Raw genomic sequence first — 22,899 nt, 5'->3', positions numbered from 1 at the left:
GAATGAATGATCTCACCACCAACTAGACTATTTCCAGAGTGACATTTCCCTAATGGAGTGCTCCAGTGCTAGGCTCCTCTGAAGCAGCGCTGGTGGCACATGGCAGGGCCAGGCTGTTTCCCCATGTGCTATCTCAGCTTCATCATTTCCTTTGCTTATCCCCCGTGTGTTAGGGATTTCAGTGCAGAGACCTGGCTGTATTTGCATTTCCAGCTTCTTTCTGTGTTTGCCTCGCTGGGTCTGGATATCTCCACCAGGCTTCTGAATGCTGGTAATTCCCACCCTTTCATCTCCCTTCTAAGATCTGTTTTAAATTCACACATCTGTTGATTTGGGATCCTGGCCTAGGGGTTGGGCAACCATGGAGGCAGTCTTTGTTCCTGTTAGTTCTCAGTTTAAACAACCCCTGAAATTGCCTTTGAACAACCTCTTCCCCTCTGGTCCTTTCAGTTTATCCCTTGCCTTCTCCTTTCTGCCCCTTCCCTTTTCTGACCACACCGCTTCTTACGCTTTTCATACCTGCTTTCTACTCATCCCAGCTTCCCAGCTGCTACTTCTTGGCCCTCTTCTTCCTCTTTCCCAGTGACCTGCTTGTTTTCCTAGTGGCAGAGAGGCTGCCATGTCACCCCAGCACTGTGCTCAGTGGTCTGAAAGGAAGTCCAACACGCTTTTGTTGGACTTTGCTGTGCCTTGGCCAACAGGCCAAGATGCCTTTCCACTAGAAGTACAGAACTGAACAGCCCACACATTTGGAGAGCGCTCCAGAGCTGGTTTGGACCCAGGAGCTTAGCCTTTGTTTGCATGTCTACCCATCTTAGCTGCTCTGCTCAGGCTACCTGGATCAAAGGCTCGCTCTTCCTCACTGAACACTGCAAAGGCAGCTTGCAGGATGCAGTGAATGAAGGCTGTGCTTAGATCTGCCTCGTTTGCCGCCACTGAAGGGAATGTGGTGGCAGCCCATTGCCAATCTAGCTTTTTCCAGTTTTATAGACACATAATTACTCATCTGCTTCAAGAAACCTTGCTGTGACTAGAAGGATGAGTTATAAATCTGCTGTGTACATGATGTGTTAGGTGGCAGTCAGGCATGCTTCAGGGCAGGGGTGAGGGGCAGGGGCAGAGCCAGGGCCTCGGGGCTGGGCTAGCGAGCCACAGTGAGGACATGAAGTTGAAAAGTGCTGCCTTCACGCAGAAGTTGTTACTTGTCAGGCCTGCTTATACACTTAACGCTCTTAAATGCTTTCGCCCTCTGATAGCCAGAGGCTGGATAGTGGCCTTCTACAGTGAGTAACTGAGAAATTAATAAAATATTTACAAGCACGATTGAAGCTGGTGTTCCTGCCTCCCCATGACATTTGCCTCTCCCTGCCCACAGTCTTCTTTGTGTTTCCCCTGCAAAGAGCCGGGGCTCTGCGGCGATGCCCACTGGCCTGGTCTGCAAGTGACACCCAGCAAGGGAGGTAACTTGCTGCCCAGGAGCATCTCAGTTCTCTGGAAAGGCACCAGCCACCCCCAAACCCATGTGCTACGGCTTCCCCATTGGGCTTGTCTGCTGCAGGATGAATATCTTTCTCAGAGGATCTCAGTTGCTGAAACCCCTCCCCTCTGAGGAGCAGTTGTTTGGGTTGGATATCCCAAAAGTGTGCAAAAGCAGATGCGAATGGCAGAGAAACACTGCTGACAGGCACTGGTCGCAGAGTCGTGACCCGCAGGAGCTGCTGTGGGCTCTATCCCTGCATAGCTACACTGTTGCCACCTCCCTGGAGAGCAGAAGTGCTACGTGCTCTCTGGGATGTAGGGACACCTTGGTTGTGGTGTGGGTATATTCTTAGTTGTGCCAAGGGTGGGTTTGAGGTCACTACGTGCCTATTGTCCGGTGTGTGATATTCCAGGGACTTTCCTACCCCAGCGGTGTCACCCACGTGTGCGTAACTGTTACTGACAGCTGCTGACTCATGAGTGAGCACACCAACCGTCTCCAAAATATCTGGAAACCTCATTCATTCCCAGGAGATGAGGAGAAGGAGACTAAGACTTAACTCCCAGTTGGCCTGTGACATAATGCCCAGAGGTGCACATGAAGAAACCATGTCTTCTGAAATGCTCCACTGTGTCAGTCCCTTCCCTTCCCTTCCCTTCCCTTCCCTTCCCTTCCCTTCCCTTCCCTTCCCTTCCCTTCCCTTCCCTTCCCTTCCCTTCCCTTCCCTTCCCTTCCCTTCCCTTCCCTATGAATACAGGGGAAATTGTGTCTGAGTGTGGAATATGAATGTTGGGTGATTTGGGGAGGCATTTTTGAGTGGGGGGTACAAGTGAGACTTCCTTTTGCTCCTGAATTGGTGGGTGAGAACTGGGAGCAGGGCAGGATGCTCACAAACAGGGCTCCAGGAGGTGGCCAGGATACAGGGGGTTGAGTGGAGGGAGGGAGCTTTGGTGCTCTGTGGGAGCTGTGCCGGGCTGGGAACCGCTCTGAAACTGCTGACACAAGCAGAAGCGAGCAGCAGCAGCATCGTGATCCCCGGCACGGCATCGCACACGGGCCAGCGGGAGGAGGCGCGTGGCCTTGGGACAGTGGAGGTCACTATTTCTCCCTCTTAGGTCAAAACTGGCAAGACGGCTGGTGAGACAGAGCCGAACCCCCGCCTGCTTGGAAACTCCTGCGCACCTGGGTGGCAGCGGCCGGGGATGGGCGCGGGGGCAGGCGCAGCCCGGGGACAAGCAGCCTGTCCTGTCCCACCAGCTCCCTGCTGCCGGCCACTGGCGGGGGCCGGTGCAGGGAGCCCCGCGCCCCAGGCCAGGGCAGGGCGGCTGCCAGCCCGGGCGCTCGGCACCGCCGCGCGTGTGCCCGGCCCCGCTCGCAGCCGCTCGCACGTTGCTGACCGCACGTACATGCCCGCAGCCCAGAAGGCCCTGGCAGAGGCCGCGTGTCCCGGGCTGCCAGCCGCCCCTGCCGTGCTCCTTGTCTGCCTGCCAGCCAGTGCCCCATCGGCTTCTTCCCTCCCTCGCTCTGGCTTTCTTTTTTGCTGCTTTTTTTCCCACTCGGCCTGTTGCATAAGGACAGGCGGAGGGCACAGAAAGAGGGGATGCCAGCAGTGAACAGGAGGCATTAGGGGGTGGGAGAAGGGCCGGGGGCATCGTTGCTTGGTCTGTTTGGAAAGAGATGGGTGCTCATGCCACCACTACAATCGCTTCCAGAGAGGTCACTTCCTTCCCTCCTTCTGCTCTTTGTTTCACGCCACAAAGAAGGAGCGGACGGTCTCCGTGCCAGGCAGGGAGCATGTCCCCCATGGGGGGGCAGCGTGCTCCAAGCAGCTGCTGTGCCTAGGATTGTGTCTTTGTCCTGGCTTCCACTGCCCAAAGCAGAAAGGTTCTGCTGCCAGGTGGGGCTGGGACCCCTGGGCCTTTGCCAGCATGGACTAAGTCATTGCTTCCCCCCCTTCCCTGTGTCACGTCAGGGACTTGCTGTGACACATACAGCTGGGTGGCCTGGCCCAGATTTTGGGGTAGGTGGCTGACCCATCAGGACATTGTACAAAATACTGTGGTGGCTGGTGATGAGGAGCTCTGTGACAGAAGCACCGCCAGATGAAAGGGCCTATATGCAGGGCCTATATGTTGTCAACTCAAATGATGGATGGAGGATTAAAAGGGAGACACCAGGACCCTTCTGCACATTAGTAGTGTGCAAGGGTTGCTTTCATTCGTGTTTGTTAGTGTTCCCTGTGATGTCCAGAATGATGTCCCTCTCCCCACTGTTCCTTCAAATCCCTGTCTCTTTTTCACCTTGCACCAAGTTCTTTTTCCCCAGCCTTTCCAGTCTGAGTTCTTTGCACTGATATCAGGGAAATCTACCCCTGTACTGTTGTGACCCCAGAAAGGCAAAGGTATTATGGCAGACGCTTGGCCACAGTTCTGTGCAAAGCCCTCTGATGCATTTTTCTCTTTCTCTTTTTTGTAGGTGACCCAGGGCAGAAGGCAACCAGGTGGATTCTGACTCAAGGTTTGAGGGGGATCTATGAGTTTCGCTTTCATTAACCTGTGAATCCTGCTTACAGCAACAGCACATTTGATACTCTTTCTTTCATTTTTGCCTTCCATTTGTTTCCTTTCCAGAATCTCCGTCCAGTTGAATTCTCTGTCTGGGAACAGTGAACTCATCCCTCATCCAGGCAGGCTCAGGTTCTCATGGTCACTGCCCTAGACTTCCCAATCACCCTACTGTTCATAGTGAGTCTCCTGCTGTTACTAAGAGAAAAGGTCAGGGGTATGATTTTTGCTCTGCCCTCTCTCATGGTGAATGTGTCTTTCTGACTGTAGCACATGGCATTACCTTCACTCACCACGGGAATGTCTGCTCACATCCAACATGCCCACAGATGTCAGGGGGCAGCTTGCCTCAGTGAGACCTCATGCCAGCAATACACGTTGTGCCAGCAGCCTCCGTGCACCAACGGGACTCACTCCATGAGCGTGTGCTCCCCGTGAAGCTTGCCCTGGCCACGCTTACAGTGCTGGCCACCACAGCCAGCCACATGCTGCTGTCACCTCCCCTGGTGCGTGTCTGCAGGATCTGCTTAGTGACCTTGCCCATTTTATTCCTGACTTTCTTAGAAATCAGAATGCCTGTTTTCTCAGACACACTGCCTTGTGCTGGCATAGCGGTCTTACACACACTGCAGCACTTGTGGGTGCTGTTGGATATAGCTCTGTGTCCTCAGCATGGAGATGCCTCTCCCTTCCCTCATCCATGTTTCTCCTTTGGCATTTGTCCCTTGATTCTTTACCCCGAGGATTTTTGCCCTGAGCTCTTTGCTGGCAGCAATTCCAGTCCCCTCTGACTATCTTGCCCATGGAGATGGTGACCAGTGAGGCCACATGGCTGACTGGGTGGTGGATGTCACAAATCACAAACGGATCCACCTCATTTTCTCCTAAGCCTGAGCCAGTCTCTCATTTCAGAGAAGTCTGTCCATTAACTCTCAAGGCTGGAGAGTACAATTATGTGTGCTTGTGTAGCTTGGAGCTTTCTAAGCAGCCCAAGTAAGTGGTTTTCACCTTTTCATCCAGTCACTTCCTGTAAGAAAAGACACATCCGTTCTCTTTGAGTACAGATCTCACAAATGAGTACAAACCTCACACATGCCAGCGCTGGCTTTCTTCTGCCCTCATTCCTGGAGGAGAATCTCCTGGCCTGCACGTACCTTTGGCTCTCCAAAATCATATTTGAATGAAGAAAATCTTCCTTCAGCAGAAGGTTTGTGCTTTGCTAACAAAAGGAAATCCCTGAATTTGTTGATGTTCTTGGGAAACTTCTCCAAGTCCTTTTCTCTGGTACTGCAAGGGCAGTGTGGACAGTGCTGACTTCTTTATGTGAGCCCAGCGTGTCTCAAGCCATGCTTGAGGCTGCGGGTCGGTAATGAGGCCAGTCATTTGTTTGGGCTCCTGTGGATAATTCTGTCGAGGCCAAGCACTCTGCCAGTGAGCTTCTTTTAAGGACTGATTTTCTTTTACACAGTCAGGACTCAGACAGCCTATTATTAACCTCAGAGCCTGATGGCTTGCTTTGCATTCCCATTCCAGTCTGTGCTTTCACTGATTCCAACACACAGCTACTGCACTTCTACACACCCCTGTTCCCTCCCTGCACTTGCTTTGAGCCCTGCCTCACCAGATCACCTTTGCCAATGTTGCATCTCAGTGAAACTTGTCATGTCCTTCAGCCATCCACAGAGAAGAAGCTCTGTGAGGACACTGTTGTTTTCAGTCATCCTGTCCTAATTACTTGTCCCAGCAATCCCATGGAGTAGGGAAACATGGCCTTGCTCTTCTAGATGGGCAAAGAGACATGGCAGCAGCAAGTGGAAAGTCAATAGCAGGAACAAAACCTGAATGCAAAGCCCCAGGGTGCCAGGCTTAGGTCAGGACAAATGCCACCAATCCTGAAGGAGAACAGCAGGCACAAGTGTGTATTTTGCCCATACCCAAGCAGCTGTGTCACCACTGACAGCAGGAAAGGATGAGAGGGGCTTTGCTAATAAGGACTCATAATGAGGCTGTGCCTGAGCTCAGACCTCCTGCTTAAAAAGTCCCTCGACATGTGAGGAAGCAAGCAGCAGTGACCATAGCAGGGCAAACCTCAGAGACCATGGGAGGTCTGAGGGTGCCAGGCAAAAGAAGGGACAAGCCTGTGCCAGCACATCTCAGTGGAGAGGTGAAGCAGGCATCCAAAAATAGCCCACCCTGCTGCCAAGAGCAGTGAGCCTTTGATAAACAGTTTAAAAATAACCTCAGTGGGAAAGACATTGCAGCTCCCTCCGAACTGCAGATCAGAACTGAATTTGTGTCCCGTTTGCGTTTCCATGTCCCTGCCAGCTTGCTGTGGAGCATGTTGCTCATGTGATACCTGCTGCCTGCAGATACTGGCCCTGACTGGGATGTGGGCAGCCATGAGGGACTGGGAAGATGCTCAGCTGCATTTTGCTGCTGCAGCAAGAGTTTGTCCTGGCTGGGAGCAGGAGCAGGGACACAGTCTGATGGGAACATGTCTGGTCAGAGCTACAAGGTGCTTTTTGTGTTGCGGCTTCCCACCCTCCTGTTGACATGAGGGAATGGCTTTTGTGGGTGTCAGGCAGAGAGGGGAAAGTGCAGGGATGTCTGCCACAGAAAACTGGAGCCAGATGAGCCAAGGGCCAGTGTGTCCTGGAGAACCCTTCCTAGGGAAGGGGGGTTTCGGGGACCCTCTGCTTTGTGTGCTCTCACTCTGCACTGGGATGTGGAGTAGGGACAGAAAGGAGCCCTCCCTATCACCTCTCCACATCCCCAGGGTAACAGTGCTGGCCATGGCCGGGATGCAGCCCCATTCCCACCTGGCTGCCCCAGGACAGCACCACCTCTCTCTAGGGCAATTGGGATTTTGTGGGCTGAATTGGATTTTTGTGGTCTGCTGGTTCTTCAGTGGGGGACCTCAAAGCTCTGGTCACCTGCACAGGAAGGCCTGGCACAGAGCAGAGCAGCAGGGCTAACTGCACCAGCACATGCTCCTGGGCACTGTGGCTGCAGTGCTGTACGAAGGGACAATGCTTATGTCCCCCTTAGCCCAAGGCCACCACATACCCCCTCCTCTGGATGTGGGACACAGACCCTGCCCTGCTGCCCTGCCCCAGCTCCCTGGCAAGGCCCACTCCAGAACAGGGCCTGGAAAGAAAAAGTTATGTACTGACAGAAAAATCTCATACTTGGAAAGGTTATTGTATTGCTCTGGTGGGTGGGGGAGAGTGTGATGGAGGTGGGGCGAGGCAGGGGCCGACAATCCTTCTCCAAACGTTGTCACTCTTGTGCAGTGATCCTTGGAGAGCCCTTGCCGTTCTGCTGCCAGCAGGCAGGAGCCAATTAAGGGCAATTAGGGTGGAAGCGGAGAAGGCGCCCCTTTAGCTGCCGCCAGAGTGGCCACTGGGAGCGCTGGCAGGGCTCCACACTGTAAGGTTATTAAAGTTCTCCCCCATATTGTCCTTGGAAGAGATGCTTCGGAGCCGTCTGCTCGGAGCAGTGAGATGAAAGGGAGACACCCTTTGATGTGTTCGCCCGTTCACACAGTGCCTCCGTGGGGAATCAACCCGAGCACTTCTGCAGCACCTTCCACCACTGTTAATCACCCAGGCGGGTTACCCTGCTATCTGAGGTTTCCTAGGCAGAGCACGATCCCCCAGGGCACAGACGTGGCCTCTGCCTCACACGGTGAACGCTTTTCCATGGAATAAGATGCAGCAGGCAAGAGCAGAGAGCTGCAGTGAGGACAGAGGATCTGGGGCAGAGGGCTAGCCCATCTCCACGAGGAGAGGAAGAGAGGCACAGCCAACAAGTAAGTGGCCTGACTGCTGCCACACAGGCCATGGCATGGTCCCAGGGCTCTTCCTGGGTGCCTGCATGCTCCACAGCTGGATACTGGTAATCTCAAAGCCTCCCTCTTATCTACATGTACTGCCATAGGACATCAAACCATATGGAATGACAGTGGTTGAGCTTCTAACAGCCTTGTTGCTTATTCTGTCTCAACATTTGCAAAATCCCCTTCCTTGGCCATCCCTTCCTCCCCTACAGCTCAGGCAGCTGAGGAACAGCAGAGGCAGGAGATGGGGCAGCTCTGTGATGTGTCATGAAGGCATCTACTTGGCTTGTGGGAGAGATGGTCCTTCCAGTCCCTGCTTTATGGGCCTGAGTACTCGGTTCCTCTGGGCACCAGTGTCCTGCCAACACAGAGATCCCACCATGGCACAGAGTTTCCTAATATGTTGCTCACTGCCCCTTTATTCCTTTCTGCCTGTCCATTCCACTTCTTGGACAGTCCCTCTTCCTCCCCAGGGGTCACACCTCCCCATCCTTATTTTTTCACACTTTGCTGCTCCCAGTGTTACTGTGCCCATCCTGCATTGCTCCCTGCATTAGTCTTACTGTCAGAGGACGGCAGCGGGGGTGAGGCTGGAAGAGGAAATAGGTGCAGCTTTTACCACTGGGCATGGGTTGTGGTGGGATGGGAGGAAGGTCCATGGCAACTCACCATTTTCACAGAACCTGTATTTTTCCTGCATCCAGGAGCTGCTGCTAGATGGACTTCGGCTTTGTCGTGACATGGAGGAGAGCAGGAATGCTCTCAATGCCAGGCATCAGTTTTTCTGTTCCAGACTCCAGGCATTATTGGTTTGGGCCCAGTTCCCCAAAGGCCTTTGCCGACTCAGTGGCTCTACGGAGGTGACCCTTTGGGCAGGTGCATTGCTCTGCCACCCTCCCTCTCCGGCTGGGTGGCTCCTTGCATCTCCCAGCCAGCCACGCCTGCTGCGCAAAGCTGCCCTCTCCAGCACTACGCACAGGGCGCAGTGGGAACAACAGGCTCTGAGCATGCTGCCTCACAGCCTCCAGAGCAAAGGTGGCCCCAGGGCACTGCCCGTGGATTTTCCACCCACAGGTGCCACCACCCTTCCGGAAGGAAGCAGTCAGCCTTGTTTTGAGCAGCTGCCTTGCAAATGCATCCTCTCTAGCACGCAGCTGCCTGACCCAGGACAAAGTAACTTGTGGCCTCAAGGAGTGAAATGCAGCATTGAAAACTGACAGTGCTGCACACAGACAGGGCGAGTGATGCTCTCCACCAGCTCCTGTGACAACCACCTTTTTGCTTTTCAGTCTTTGTCAGGAATAGGAATGATCTCTATAGTTTCTTTTCCTGCCTGGTGCTGCCTTTGCATTTGCTGCAGAGCAGAAATTCGAGGAGATGGATGCAGACCTTGGTCTGCTTTGTGGAAATACTTCTAGTGTTTTCAGGTAAGGTAAAAGTCTTTCATTAACAAATCCTACCTGCTGATCCCAAAGCACCTGAGATCCTCTCAGATTTTTTGCCAGCATTCCTCGTACTTTTGTGTAGCTCCAAACAGGAAACAATGCTCTTGGAAAAGCTTCAAGCAGCTCCAGAACGGGTCCCTGGAAACTTGGTGAGGTAGTTACAATGCAGAGCTCAGAAGTACTCTTTCCACATGTGCTACCTCTTGGAAGCCAAGGAGGGATTCTTAGGGCCAGGAAGAGAGAGTGTATGCCACCATGTGGCAGCAGATTCCCAAGCGTGGAGCTCAGGAGAGCTTCAGGCAGGCCCAGCTCATTGCTCAGGCTGGAGGATGGCCTGGCCCCCACAGGCAGAACTTCAGCAAGGAGTTATGACCTTCTGTGCACTGACAGGGAGGTGCTGTACAGGCGCCCTGTGCCATCTCCAAAGGCCCCAGCCACCCCCTCCATGAAGGTAAGATTTATTCTGCAATTGAGCAGCCCTGGAATTTACTATGGAAGACAATATTCATCTGAGAATTGTGTTCCAGCACCAAAGACCCATTATTCACAGTGACAGCCTGAAGAGCTGAAAATAAACAAAGAACAAAGTCAAATCAAGTAGCTTTGGCCAGAAACCACCCTGCCTCAAGGCAGAAGACAACTTCTAAGCAAGAGAGACAACTTCTGAGGAAGAAGCTCTTTTGGAAGCACATTATCCCACTGATGCAAAGCTTCTTGCTTTTCTCTCAGAAGCAACCAAAAACCAGCCTGCCAGAGAACTTTGGGTGAGATGGAGGCTTAATTTGATCCAGGCTGTTCTTATCTTCTACATTTCTACATGTAAAACAAAACAAACAAAAAACCCAACAACAACAAAAAAAAGTTTCTCATCTTTCTGTCAATGAAGAGAGCTCTAAATATTTGGAGTTAATATAAAAAACCACTGCATTGTTCGTAGTCTGAATTATGCTGCAATGAGGACTCTGAGCTGTCACTCATATCAACAGTCTCTTAACTCTAAACTCAGCAATGGCCACTCGAGCCTTAGGTTCCCTCACTATTGCGTGTTGCCTGAGTGTGTGTTTGTCCTCTAGGCTCTGTGCTGTCCCCCCAGACAGCAAAATGCCTATTTCTGCCTCCTCAACAGTGTTGTGCTGGAACTGCTACACTGTGTTCTATAAATACGGCACTGTCAGCCTAAAACGCATTTGAGTAGAGAGAGGAGTAGCATGGGGACAGCTGCCTAGCTGGGTTACTTGGATATTTCATTCTCTTAAGTGCTACACTGTAGTTTGAAGGTGCAAATGAAGCTATTGACAAGTCTGAGGTCTTTTGCCCTAGAGATCCAGGTAGTCCAAAGAGCACTGTTCCCAAAAAAACTTGGAGTAAACTTGTCTTGAGCATCTGGATCCATGCAAGCTACTGCTATATGAAGTTTTAGCTGAATTTGGTTGCTGCACCCTGATCACCCCAGGTGTTTTCCAAATTCTCCAATTCTTTGCTTTTCAGAGGAAATGAGTCTAAGAGGCTAGACTGTGCTGGCAGACCTCCAAGGCCATGTGCTGGTTTGCCCTGGTGGAGATTCCAACCTGTTGTTGCTGTCTGGGAAAACCACATCCGTGTGTCCTTGAGAAGAGCACATAAGGACCAGAGTGTGGACTGGGGAAAAGTGGACCAGATCTACCCCTTCTGCTTCCCTCTGTGCTTGTGCAGGGTAGAGCAAAGCATCAGCTCAGGAGGCAGGGTAAGCCTGTGGAAACCAGATGCAGCATGGAGGAGGAGGAGGAAAGACACGGAGTAGTCAGGATCAGGATGGGAATATGGGACTCCAACGTGCAAAGGTCATCCAGTTGGGCTCATGCTCCAACTCACACTGGCTGGAGAAACAGGTCTTCATATACAGCAGCAAACACTCAAAATAAATCAAAAAGCATTTAAAAATATTGTCCTGCCTGGCTGCTCCAGACGAGTTTTGTAGTGAATCTGGAGGTGCCTTTTTCCTGGAGTGCTGTGCTCCCATTATGCTGCCCACGAGCTGCATGGGATCAGGGCTTGGCAACATGGGTCACCAGGGACAGTCACCTTAATCAGCTTAAACCACAGCTTGACTAAAGCCTCCAGCTGTGCTGCCCATCCCAAGGGAAGGTCTCTGAAACAGAGAGTGACTGCCCTGAAAATTCCTCCTGTGGTCACTTTTGTAAAGTCCTGCTCAGTGCAGAGAGGGACGGAGAAAGTAGTTAGTGGCATTCTGTCTCTAAAAAGCAGAGTGTTTCAGCTGTGATTCATTTTGTCTGGGGATTTGGCCTGTTCTGCTAGTTTGTGGGAGGCCAATTCAGCAGAATTGGTAACCAGTTGTTTGCTGATGCCGCCTTTGGGATGAAAGGTTGTCACCTTCCACCTGGGCGATGTGGGGGATACTATTGCCCCAGACGTGGGGGATACTATTGCCAACAGACCGGGTCACAACATCATTTCCTTCATAATGTCCTTGGAGATGTGCAGAGACGGGCCTCTTGTGTCTGTGGGGCTAGTCTGGCATATTTTTTCTTTCTTTCTTTGAAAGAGCAATAAACACCTTTGGACCACCCCACGGAGGACTGAGTTGTAGCACGTTGTCCTCAATTTGCCTTCTGTTGTGTGCCTTCAAGTGCCTTCAACACTGCCTGTTGTCTTTGCTCCTTTGTGGCATGTGTGAGGATGGATATGTCTGTCCCAAAAAATTGTCTGCAGTCATTCTGCAGTCCCTTTGACATCTGGCAGACCACTTGTGGCCCACAGACCACAGGCCAAGAAACACTGTATGGGGTGATGTCTACTGAGTGGCCTGCCAGAACTCAGGTTCTTTGAAACACATAGCAAGAAGCAGTTTCTGTCCTGGAAAAGACATTGCCTTGGGCAGACAAGCATGGGGGAAGGCAAGAACAGGGACACCCCAACCACCCAGCTAGATTGTCCTCCAGCCCCGGGACCTGACTCTTCAGAGTTACTGTCTGAGCAGCCCAGGTGAAGATTTAGGGGATCCCACTTGCAGCTGTGCTGTGACATGAGATGGGGATGCTGGCAAAGGGCAGGCAGGTAAGGATGCACAGTGTGGGCCTGTGGTGGGAGGGAGCTGAGGGGGAGGAGGGAGCTCTCACCAGCCCCACCACACTCCAGCAATCAAAGCCCAGCCTCTGTAATTAATACTATTTAGCCCAGGTTAGTAGCAGAGGAAAATGTCTCTTGTCAGCCTGGCTTTGCCCCCTGGCCCTGATTTAGCAACATGAAAGCATTTTTTCTGATTAACTGTTCACTGAAGGAGATAAAAGAGATGACCATGAAATGTTTTCTTTAATGTGATGAATGTAAAGGGACTGGTAGAGCTGGAAAGGGTGAGAGGAGAGAAGAGAGAACGCTCCGACAGCAGATGGGGCTGGGGTGGGAAAGGGGTGTAGGGCAGAGCTGGGGGGCTGGGATGGAGGGGACTGTGAGGTAGGGGCAGAACTGGGGGGGGTCCACGACTAGGCTGGCAGGGACCCCAGGATGGGAATGAGTGGATAACCAGGATGGAGCTTGGAACTGAAACATTTCTGAAGAGAACTGTGCTAGCAACTGTAATTTTTACAGATGTATATATAGATAGATATGTATATATGCATGAGGTTTTTTAAGGCTTTTCTGAAGTTGCAGTCTGAATGCCAAATTTCACTGCTCATCTCTACTACTAAGCTAAAAAAATGTTGGTAGCTAGGAAACAAAGTGAAGTAGTAAAGCTCCATTTCTAACATGATGTGGTTAGGATATTTTGGGGAACAGTGATGCTGCTCCTACTTTGTAAAACCATACTAGGGGGTTGAAAAGCTAGATATAAAAGCTAAACACAGTTTCCTTCCATGCCTTAGAAGACATCTCACTGTCATGTAGTCTTAACTGGCCTTCCATGGCTTTCAATGTGCTTTAAACTATGCATTGTTGACAGCTTACATTTTAAACTTTTCTCAGGATGGACAATGAAGTTGGTCTGACACACTTAAGATTAGTTTCTGGTTTCTGTGTATTGGGTGGGAATAGGGTGGGTACTTGCCAGAATGAAAAAATACTAATTTGGAAGAGAGGGGGAGAAAATCCGGAGAGCATCCCCAGTCAAGCTAGTTTTTGCAGTTGTTTGCAGAAAAAGATTTTGCCCCGATGTTTTTATGTATTTCAGGATAGAAAGGGAGAGTGAAATAAGGTGGTTTCAGTTGAGAGGTTTCTGTTGAAAGGTAACTGTGCACAAGGTAGAGGACAAAACTCCTTGTAGATAAGTACCCAGTCACAAAAACTGATGTGCCTTGTACAAGCTGATCGTGCTAAAGGGGATGTACCTTTACAGGCAAGCCAGCAATTGTTATCTTCCCAGGATGTGCAGTGAGCAGCTCAGACGTGCACAAAGGCCTCAGCCGTGTACGACATTAGGTCTGCAGGTCTGTAAGCAGATCGGATGTCCTCACACCAAGCTCCCCTTTTGAGTCAGCTCAGCTCCTCTCCCAGAGGTCAGAGGAGACACAGGAAAGGTCCCTGAGCAGGCAATGGAAACACTGAAAGGGAGGTGAGGCTTGAATGCAGATAAGAGGAGTGAAAACTAATTTATCTGAAAAAGCACTGTCATTGTGGGGTATAAAATAATGACTGGGAAGACCCTTTTATTTACTGAGAGGCAATAATAGCAGAGGGCAGATGATAACACTGAGAGGGTGACATTTTAGGGCTCTTTCATCTAGGAGAGAGAGGCATAACAAGCAACGGGGGTTGCAGTTTCAAGCCTGGCAAATGTAAATAAGAAATGAGGCACGTTGCACACGGGGAGCTGGCATACATTGAAACAGGGTTTGTGTGGAGATTGTGTGGGGCTCACCATCTCTTAATGGCTTTTTGTCCATAAAATGGCTTTTTGGGAGATAAAAACAAATTACTGATCTCAACTGCAGCGATGGCTGAAATTCAGTGGTGGAGCATTGGTCAGGCTAAGAATTCCTGCCTTTTCTTCATTCGGGTGGAGACTTGACTGAAAAATACCCCCCCTTACCCAAGCAGCTCAGCCATAGGGAGTGTCTCAGGGTGGTGGTGAGTGCAGTCACCTTCTTAAGGGGCTGTGACATTTGCACGGCCAAGAAAAGGGTGCATCCCTTTATTGCCTGGGGGAAAGCGGGATTAGTCTGTGTGGAAGCAGCTGCAGGCAATGGCCTTTGAGTGGAGGCCTGAGGCCAGGAGGAGTCCTTGTGGTGTCTGCAGGAACATGTCCACTGCCACACTTGTTGACCTAGGACAGCCACTCTGAGAGCTGTACTGGGCGGTCCCTCCTGTCCTTGACAACCTGCCTTCCTGGGAAAAAAAAATGCTTGAGCCTCGGCACCCTGTAAGTGCTTCCAGCAGCTTGTGCCAGGCCTGCTCAGAGTCACCATCCCCACTCCTTGGGAAGCCTTTCTGTGAAGGCTCTGTAGACATTTCAGGACAAGCCTCTGCATCCTTTCTTTCCCCTGCTCACAAATGTTTCCAAGGCTCATCCATAGCATCAGTGCATGTTTCCCTTGGACCTTTCAGGATCCCCTCCTGTTGTGTGCCCCTAGGGCAGAGACCTCCGTGTGCTCCCCTGTTTAACCTTGCCTCCTGTTCCCAAAATCTCCATTCCTGTGAAATATCCTAAGCCTCCCATAGGCTCAGCTAATGTGCTGTGACACATCCTGCTAATCTGCAAGCAGCTGCCCAGGCTGCCAGCACATCCCAAGGTTTTGGGGTAAGGGCAGTCCATGATGAAAGCCCTACCTTGCCTCTGGCATGCAGAGTGGGTCAAGTACTGCACAGGAGGTAGAAAAACACCTGCCAGTGATGACTAAGTATTAATGTTTTCCCAGAAAGTGGCAAATCTCTCAGCCTGGAGTCCATCATCATAAATAATTTTTGTTTTAAAAGCAAACAAACAAACCAGTGGAAGTCTCCCAGCAGCAGGTGCTGCCTCCATGTGAAACCCAGCCTCACAACCCATGGTTCGCAATTGCCTGTTTATTCTGTCTGCTATTTATAGTTGGTCAAACCTTTCCATCCTGCCTCGTGTTTCCTGCTTCCTCTATCTTACTAATGAATGTATTTACTGTTAGTATTTTAATAAAACAAACAAAAAATTGTATGAAAAATACTGCCTTTGGCCAGGGTGCTGCTGGCTTGAGTTGTTCGGGAGGACACAGGCCAGCTGGGGAAGCTTGTGCTGTAATGGATGCTGGAGAAACAGTGAGATGGGAAAAGAGGTGGTGCACATCTAAAGCACGGGGCAGAGATCAAGAATGACAGGACTGCGTCTGTCTTCATGGGGTGAACCGCATTATTTTCACTGGCTTTGTCTGAACCACCCCTCATCTTGTGCCAGCTGGTTGTTGCTGGTCCCAGCTAGGGCAGCCCCAGCTCCAGCTGTGGCAAGTGGGCCCCTGGCTAGAAGGCATGACAGACATGGGAAAACCAACGTTGTGTCAGTCCAAGGGGAAGCTGTTTAACGCAGAGACTGGCTGACCGTGCTTGTGGAGAAGTTTGGCTGGGACACGGATGCTGCAGGTGATTGCAGGCTGGTGGCTGTAGCTGCTTGGTGAAGGTAGACAGTGACTCTGCAGCTGAAACCACTCTGAAAAACTGTGACAGAGAAGTGTCCTGAAATCTCTGGGATAGGTGACACTGGCCAACATGGAATAAATGAATTGAACAACCTGTGTACAAAAAACCACCGACGTGCCACTGAGCCTCACTTCATCATCCACTCTTCTGCAGACGTCCTTTGTACTGCTGCTACATGAGCCATGACTGCAGCCACCTCACTGTGTCAGCTTCACATTTTTCTCCATTAGGCTTGTATTTCCTTACTTACATGCAAGTTTAAGCATTGCTTTATAGCCTCAAGCAGACACCAATCATGTGCCTCTCCCTTATTTAAATTCATTTTACAGGCCAACGCAGCACAAGATTCTGTAAAGTATGGCTGTAACTGAGGTCCTGCTTTGAGAGTCGGTGTTTTGGTCTGTGTCATGAACTATATAGACCTCATTGGCCTTAAAATCCAAATAATTATCACCCATGCTGATACCACCTTTGTGAAAAGGGCGATTTCTTTCAGTTCATATTGGGTCATTTAAGAAGGAGGCTCTAAACCTGACACTCACTTCTCTTTCCTGAGTAGTGCATGATTAACACTTGCTCTGGATTTTTGAACAAGTGGGATTTGCACCCCTTTGTGGAAGGGAGTGTAGCCCACCTGGTTGTTGCATGAGTGGCTATTTTCTCATTTTAGAGAAGATGGTATTGCAATTCACTGCTCAGCAGGAGACAGGTCCACAGCCTAAGAGACCTCTGATTCCCTAAGATATCTCTGTTCTCCCCAGGAATCTCTGTGGCTGGAGAGTGGGGAGAGCCTTGCTGTGAAATGATGGAAGTGGTGCGTGCCTCTTCTCCCAGAAAAAAACCTAGGTAGCTAAGTGGATCAGGTATAAAGTGTAGATAGAGAAAGCACAATGAGTTTACTTTTTTTAAGTAGTTGTCTACCCAGGGTGCAAATTCTAAACCCTCTAAAAAGGCCAGTTGTGATAACAAATGTTTATAAAAATAACGTAGCTGATCTTAGAGGGGAAGTTCAGGGTGTGTTTTGTTAATCTTAGGAGGTCTGCACAAAATTAATTTATTACTTATTTTTACACTGGATAATTTTCAGGCTGGTTTTTTTTTAACACGGCTGCTAATGTAACAATAGGATGGGACTGAACTGTTAGCAGCCTCAGGCACTGTCCAATGATTCACCAAAGCATTTCACTTGTACTACAGCTGATATTTGTGTGACATTCAGCATGCCAGACTGGAACATTCAATATTTGGGACTCGGATTCCTCCCAGACAGAAAGGCGCTTAGGAGAGGCTTCAGCCTATCTCTGGGCTCCTTCCTTTAACAAAAATCTGATTAAATTAATTATGTTTTGTGAGAAAAAAAAAAGGAATAGAAAAAACAACATATGAGATGTCAGTGAAAAGAAATAGAAAAAGCTTTCTGAGCAAAAGGCTTGAAACAATGGATTCCTGCCATCTTAGCTGTCTCACCTTTCCTACTGGCTCAGCTGTGATTTACATTTCTATTCATAAAAGAGTGATCCTGATGTGAAACAGCTCTGCAAATAACCAGAGCAAGATTCATGCATCCTTTCACAATATTCCAGCTCAATATTTTAGTGGAATAAAAACTGAAGAAAAGGATATTTTTTTAATTGATGTTTTCTTTGGAAACTGGGCGATGGGGCTATTTCTTCAGAACTGCCTTGGAAGATGTAGTAGTGCACGGACTGGATGCTCCAGAAGGGTAGGCTCTTTCTGCAAAACACCACCCACATTCCAGCTTTCTTACCTGAGCAATTTTTTTTAATGCCAAATACTTTTTCTGACAAGATTTACAGGGGTCTTAAAGAATCTCACCAAAAATCAGATTGGTAAAATGTCTAATGGCCCTTCCTCCATCTGGTACAGAAGGGAGTTAACAGCATAACGATGCTAGAATGTTTAGCAGTTCATGTGATTGCACAAACGTTTCTTTTATTCCTAGAAATGGGAATCAAAAAGGGTTTTATGAGCTTGACAGATTGCCCCATTCTACACTGTCCATTGCTCATTTCACCTCCAACGATACACAGCTGCAACATGTTTGATGTGCCTGTGAACCTGAATCAAAGCAATGAACATCTTCTTAAATATTTCTGTAACAAAACCTGCTCAATAGACTAAATTATCTACAGGAGGAGTCCTACAGGAAGCACCTGCACTTTGGTATTTAGTTCAGCATTGTGTTTCCTAATGCTGCTGACCTGTTCTGTGATCTTGAAAAAAAAAGGTTTTTTATTTGTTTCCTCTCAGATCCCATCACTCTTTTGTCTCCTTACAGGCTGAGCACTTCATAGCAGAATCTGTCTCATCCCCTTTGTTTGTAGGAGGCTCTGTGTGGCTCAGTCAAAGCCCATAGAGAGTGATGTCATATGAATAGTGCTTGTCACCTGGGCAGAACAATGGAGAGGTCTGTCTGATTTTCCCCCCTGTCTGTTGTGCCACAGGACCATTTTATGGTGTTGTGAAAGCTGATGATGTGAGCGAAGAGATCAAACCTCACCTTGGGATGCTGCTGCAGTTCCTGGTTGCTGGCACAGTAATGCAGAAATGCAGATGAATTTCCTGCTGATGCCTGGACTAGATGCAATATAAAGCAGCTTGAAGGAAGATTTGTTCAATTCCATCTTCAAAGAAGCAGGAGGTATTTTTGTTGAAAGAGGAGCACCAGCATGGTCCCCTGTAAAGGTGCAGGTGCTGCTCTGAGGCATGAGCTCCAGTAAGTGAAGTTAAATCTATGGGGAGCAGCAGAGTTAAGGAAGCCTAGCTTCTAATGCCTTCATTGCAGCGCTAGAATTCCCTATGCCTTCCATACTTACTCTTACAATACCCTCCAGTCCACTTCAAATCCTCTACTGGGCTGTGTAGCAGACAGCAAAGGCTGGACATGGTGCCTGGACACCAGACTCACTAGGGGCTCTTTGATGCCTGCTGGGGAGCCCATCAGGGGTGCCACCCCAGTCTGTGTGCCTGCAGAACATCAGCAAGAGCACTTTCCAACCACAAGGACTGCTCTGAAGAGACAATGTTTTGGGCTGACACAACGGGCACTGAAGTCAAGCAGCTCACCAGAAGAGAGAGGAGAGAATTTCATACTGAGATGTTCTGAACTGTAAATGAAAGAAGAGTGTATGAAAAAGGAAGACAGTTTTCTGTAGCTTGGATCAGTCTCAGCTGTTAAGAGTCTAGTTTGTACAACACCTCAGTCCTGGAGTATTTAGGCTTTCTATGTAACCAAGCTACCTGGCTTTGGGCTGTTCTGTTGCATGGGGCTTCTTACAGATCAAAAACTTGGTGGCATGTAGTATTTCTTTGAAAGTTTAATGGGGATGAAAACCATATGAAGGTAATGAGATAAAAATCTCATGACATCTGTTTGCACTTTTAAAAATTGCATGAAAACTGAAAGCATGCAAATAAGCTCAGCATTTGAAGAGTGATGAGCAGTGTTCCTGCTGCTTGTGTGTCAGCCTGGAGCTGCTAATGACTAGACAGGCTATAACTGCAGCTGAGAGAAAGCCATGAGGAAACAGCACTTGATTAATAAAGCAAAATGCCAGCTTTCAGTACTGCTGGAGTGCCCGGACAGGTGGGGTATGACAGTCTTGAGCAGTCCTGAGAACTGCTGACTCCACCAAGCTGGCTCAACACAAAGCTCATAGTGACTCTGGAGCAGACAATCTTTTGCTTCTCTTTCAAACCATTCTGACACTATCTAACCCTTTTCCTACACCTGAATGTCCAGGGGTTATTCCAGACTGTCACCATGACAGCCAGGTCATCCCCAGGCTTGTAGCTGGTGGAATCAGGCAATCAAATGCGGGATGCTCCAGGTTTCTGCACAGGTGCTGCAGACATTAAAGCATGGGAGGTCGTGGCAGGTGTACTAGCCAAAGCCTGAAACTGTGCTTGGAGCACCAGAGAAGAAAAGTAAGGAGACCAATGGAAATATGCATGTGGAATGAATCCCTCTTTCCATCCTATGTCCAACAGTAGCCAGCACCAGGTTTCCTAGAAAAGATGTCAGGGCTTGGAGGGGTCAAGTGTGGAGTAAGCACATCTCTGCCCCTCATCCTCTGTCATGGGTATACCTGCCAGCTAAGCAGCTCAGTCAATGAGCAGCCAAAGACAGGTCCTGGAGCAGGATAACTCATGCTCCTTCTGACACAAGTGGTCATTGTTTGCAGCGTTTCTGAGCCTTGCTGACTGCCTTCAAAATTATAGAAGTTGGCCTGATGGCACAGAGATAACTGAAGTCAGACATACTCCCCCCGCTCCCTGAGAGGGAAGCTCCCTAGGCCAACTCTGAGAAGCCAGCAACAAGAATTAGAAGAAAAAATTGCATAACTTACTGTTATTTGCAATGGCCCGGTGCCTTCCAGCTACCCAGGCCCTTTCTGAGTACTGCTGAGTTTATGGCTGGTGTTAAAATATGTGTATTCCACTGGAATTCCCCATTCTTTAACTCTTTTTCCTCCATCACTTTTGTGCTTATGAGAGAAAATGGCAGGTGTTCCCAGCTGTCCCCTTAAAGACCACTGGCACACTCATACTGATGACTCTATTTCTCTTTCTCCTTGAGGCAGTGTTCATCCTGGAACATTCAGGGTCGTGCCACTATCACTGTGTTATATCCCAAAGGGGTGGGTGAGCAGACCTGTAGCTCATAGCAGCTGACACAAAGGTGTTGGGACCTCAGCAGTGGTCCCACCATGACTACAGTGCCAGCCTCCTCCCCAGGCATTGCTACACATCACTTAGAGCCCCATAAAGCCCACGAGTCAGAGAAGGGTTCCAGGATGCTTTTATTTGTTTTCATCCCCCTGACTTTCTCTTGCAACAGGGATCCCTCTTCACTGAACCACTGAGGAGTGTCTCCCCAAGCTTTGTCAAGTCCTTTCTCATGCAGGAGGCATTTGCATCACTTTTATCTCCTTATACATCTTCCTTACCTCATTACACATCCTTCTTGCCTTCTTGTATTATTTTACATCTTCCTTTCTAGATCATTAAAGCAATCACCACATTGCAATGAAGCGGGGCTGCTGACCAGTGAAGGAGCCTTGCCAGGAGGAAAGTGGAATGAAGGATAAGTATTATTAGGTGCCAGCATGTCAGGCTCTGGGATCAGGGAAATTCAGGAGTATTGTATAATGCAAGGGATCTCAAGATGCTAAAAATACAGACTTGTCAACAAATGCAACAGTGCAGATTTGTAGAAGAGCTGGGAGGGTGAGTGAACAGAAATCCCAACAACCCCAGACAGTTCCATGTGATACATCTATCAGCCTCTGACTTCAGGGCTTTACTAAGGGAATTTGGAAAACACACTATATCCCATTAATTCTGGCTGGAAAGCTCTTCTTGAGTTAGCTGACTGTTCTCTTCAGGTCAGTCTAGCAAAGAAAAACTCCTCCTGACTTGAGGGCCTAAGATAGCAGCTCTTGGGTTCTGCATCAGGACAGTACCTGTGGGAAGGGAGAGCCTAAGAGAGGCTCTGTTAGAGCCCAGAACCGAGAAAATGGATGATAAAATGAGGGGACAGCCATCACATGGATAGAGAGCTGATAGAGCTTCACTCCAAGATCTTTTAAAGTCAGTTGCATGTAAGCACTTTCTTTGAAGTAAGTGCAAGCAGTTCTCTGAGTAAGAACTCAGAAGCAGAATTGGGCAAGGCTTGATGGTACAAATGTGACTGCAGTCAGGAAATACTCTCTCTTTTCCTTGAGATACAAACTCACTAACCTCTGTGGGATGGGGGGGACAACACTGGAAATGAGAGCAAGAATTGCACAACACCCTGTGACAGAAACCAGGCTTGACTCCCAGCCAGTGTAAATTTGAACTAAATGCTATACTGGATCAAAAGTCCACCGAGTTCATTCTCCTAGCTTTGACAGCAACTAAAGTATAAAAACTGGGCCTTGACAGAGGGATCTTTTCCCTTCTGCACCCTTTTAGCACCTGACAGCTTGCACTGCAGATATGTCCAGAGATGGAGCTTTGGCTAGACCACTATATTTGACCATGAGAGGCTTCTCATCATCTGTTGTGCTGTTTGAGGCACTGAGATGGTTGTTTTCCACAATATCCCACAGCAATGAGTTCCATGGGGTGGTTATATCCCATGTTAAAGGGGGTAACTGGGTAGGTAGAGAGGCCAAACGAATGTTTACTGCCTGAACCACTACCCAACCCCCCTTCCCCCCTTCTCAACATACACAGAATTAAAAACTATGAACCTTTCAGTCAGTGCTTATGAAGAAATCCCACAGCTGTACCACACAGAAAAAATGGGAAAGTCCAAGTTTGAGACGGGTTGTTGGTCATTCCACAAGAGTAACATCTTCATGGGAATTTTGCCAACTAAATTCAATTGTGATGCTGCAAAAATGTTGTGTAAATAATGTTTCTGTGATACATGTGTTGCAAGTTATTACCAAGCCATAAAGGATCTGGGAAAGAAGAAACCGAAACACAAAATGCTCTGTGATGCCAGAACACCTTCTGGTGAGTATCAGTTTGCAAACCGCAATGTAAGTTTATGCCCACAATTTAATTGACCTCCTGAAAGCAAAGGTAAACAGGAATAGAAGGGCAGGCGTCTGCGGTTCTCTCTTTCCTCCAGAGAAATTCATTCTCCATCAAGTTCTGCCCTATTTCACTGGCATTTTCTCAGCCCCTGAGCAATAGAAAACAATACCTAAAAAACAACTCTTAACTTAGGTGTGCAGGGAAGGGGGCTTGTGAGACATGCTCAGCAGTTTTGAGGATGGACACACAGCTCCCAAATCTGACAAGGAAACCTGAGACCCACCACAAAAACCACACAGCCCAAAACAAAAAGATGGCTTAAGAAAGCAGTGTGCTCTGAAAGATTGCACTGCTGTGGTGGGAAGTGTCTCAACCAAGCTCTAAGTGGTCATGGCTGAGAAAAAAACCCCATTTGATCTCTCT

At 49.1% G+C, this 22,899-nt stretch overlaps 2 long non-coding RNA genes across 5 annotated transcripts in view; both read left to right on the top strand.

The window, feature by feature from the left end:
• Positions 1–11,896, top strand: part of LOC125323737 — a 44,532-nt gene extending 32,636 nt beyond the window's left edge. Inside the window, exons 5-6 of one of the 4 annotated variants that reach the window (XR_007202628.1) lie at positions 3,956–3,997; positions 8,587–11,896. This is a non-coding gene — a long non-coding RNA (uncharacterized LOC125323737). Of the gene's footprint in view, positions 1–3,955 lie in introns of all 4 variants that reach the window. The other 3 variants (XR_007202626.1, XR_007202627.1, XR_007202625.1) reach the window with 3 other exon arrangements.
• A 903-nt stretch (positions 11,897–12,799) lies between these two features.
• LOC125323841 overlaps positions 12,800–22,899 on the top strand; it is a 47,419-nt gene continuing 37,319 nt past the window's right edge. The window contains exon 1 of the long non-coding RNA XR_007202671.1: positions 12,800–22,452. This is a non-coding gene — a long non-coding RNA (uncharacterized LOC125323841). The remainder of the gene's footprint in view (positions 22,453–22,899) is intronic.

The sequence above is a fragment of the Corvus hawaiiensis genome, chromosome 3 (genome assembly GCF_020740725.1).
Source record: "Corvus hawaiiensis isolate bCorHaw1 chromosome 3, bCorHaw1.pri.cur, whole genome shotgun sequence".
Classification (NCBI taxonomy): Eukaryota; Metazoa; Chordata; class Aves; order Passeriformes; family Corvidae; genus Corvus; species Corvus hawaiiensis.
Note: the sequence above shows the minus strand (reverse complement) of the source record. Positions and strands in the feature narration are given on the sequence as shown.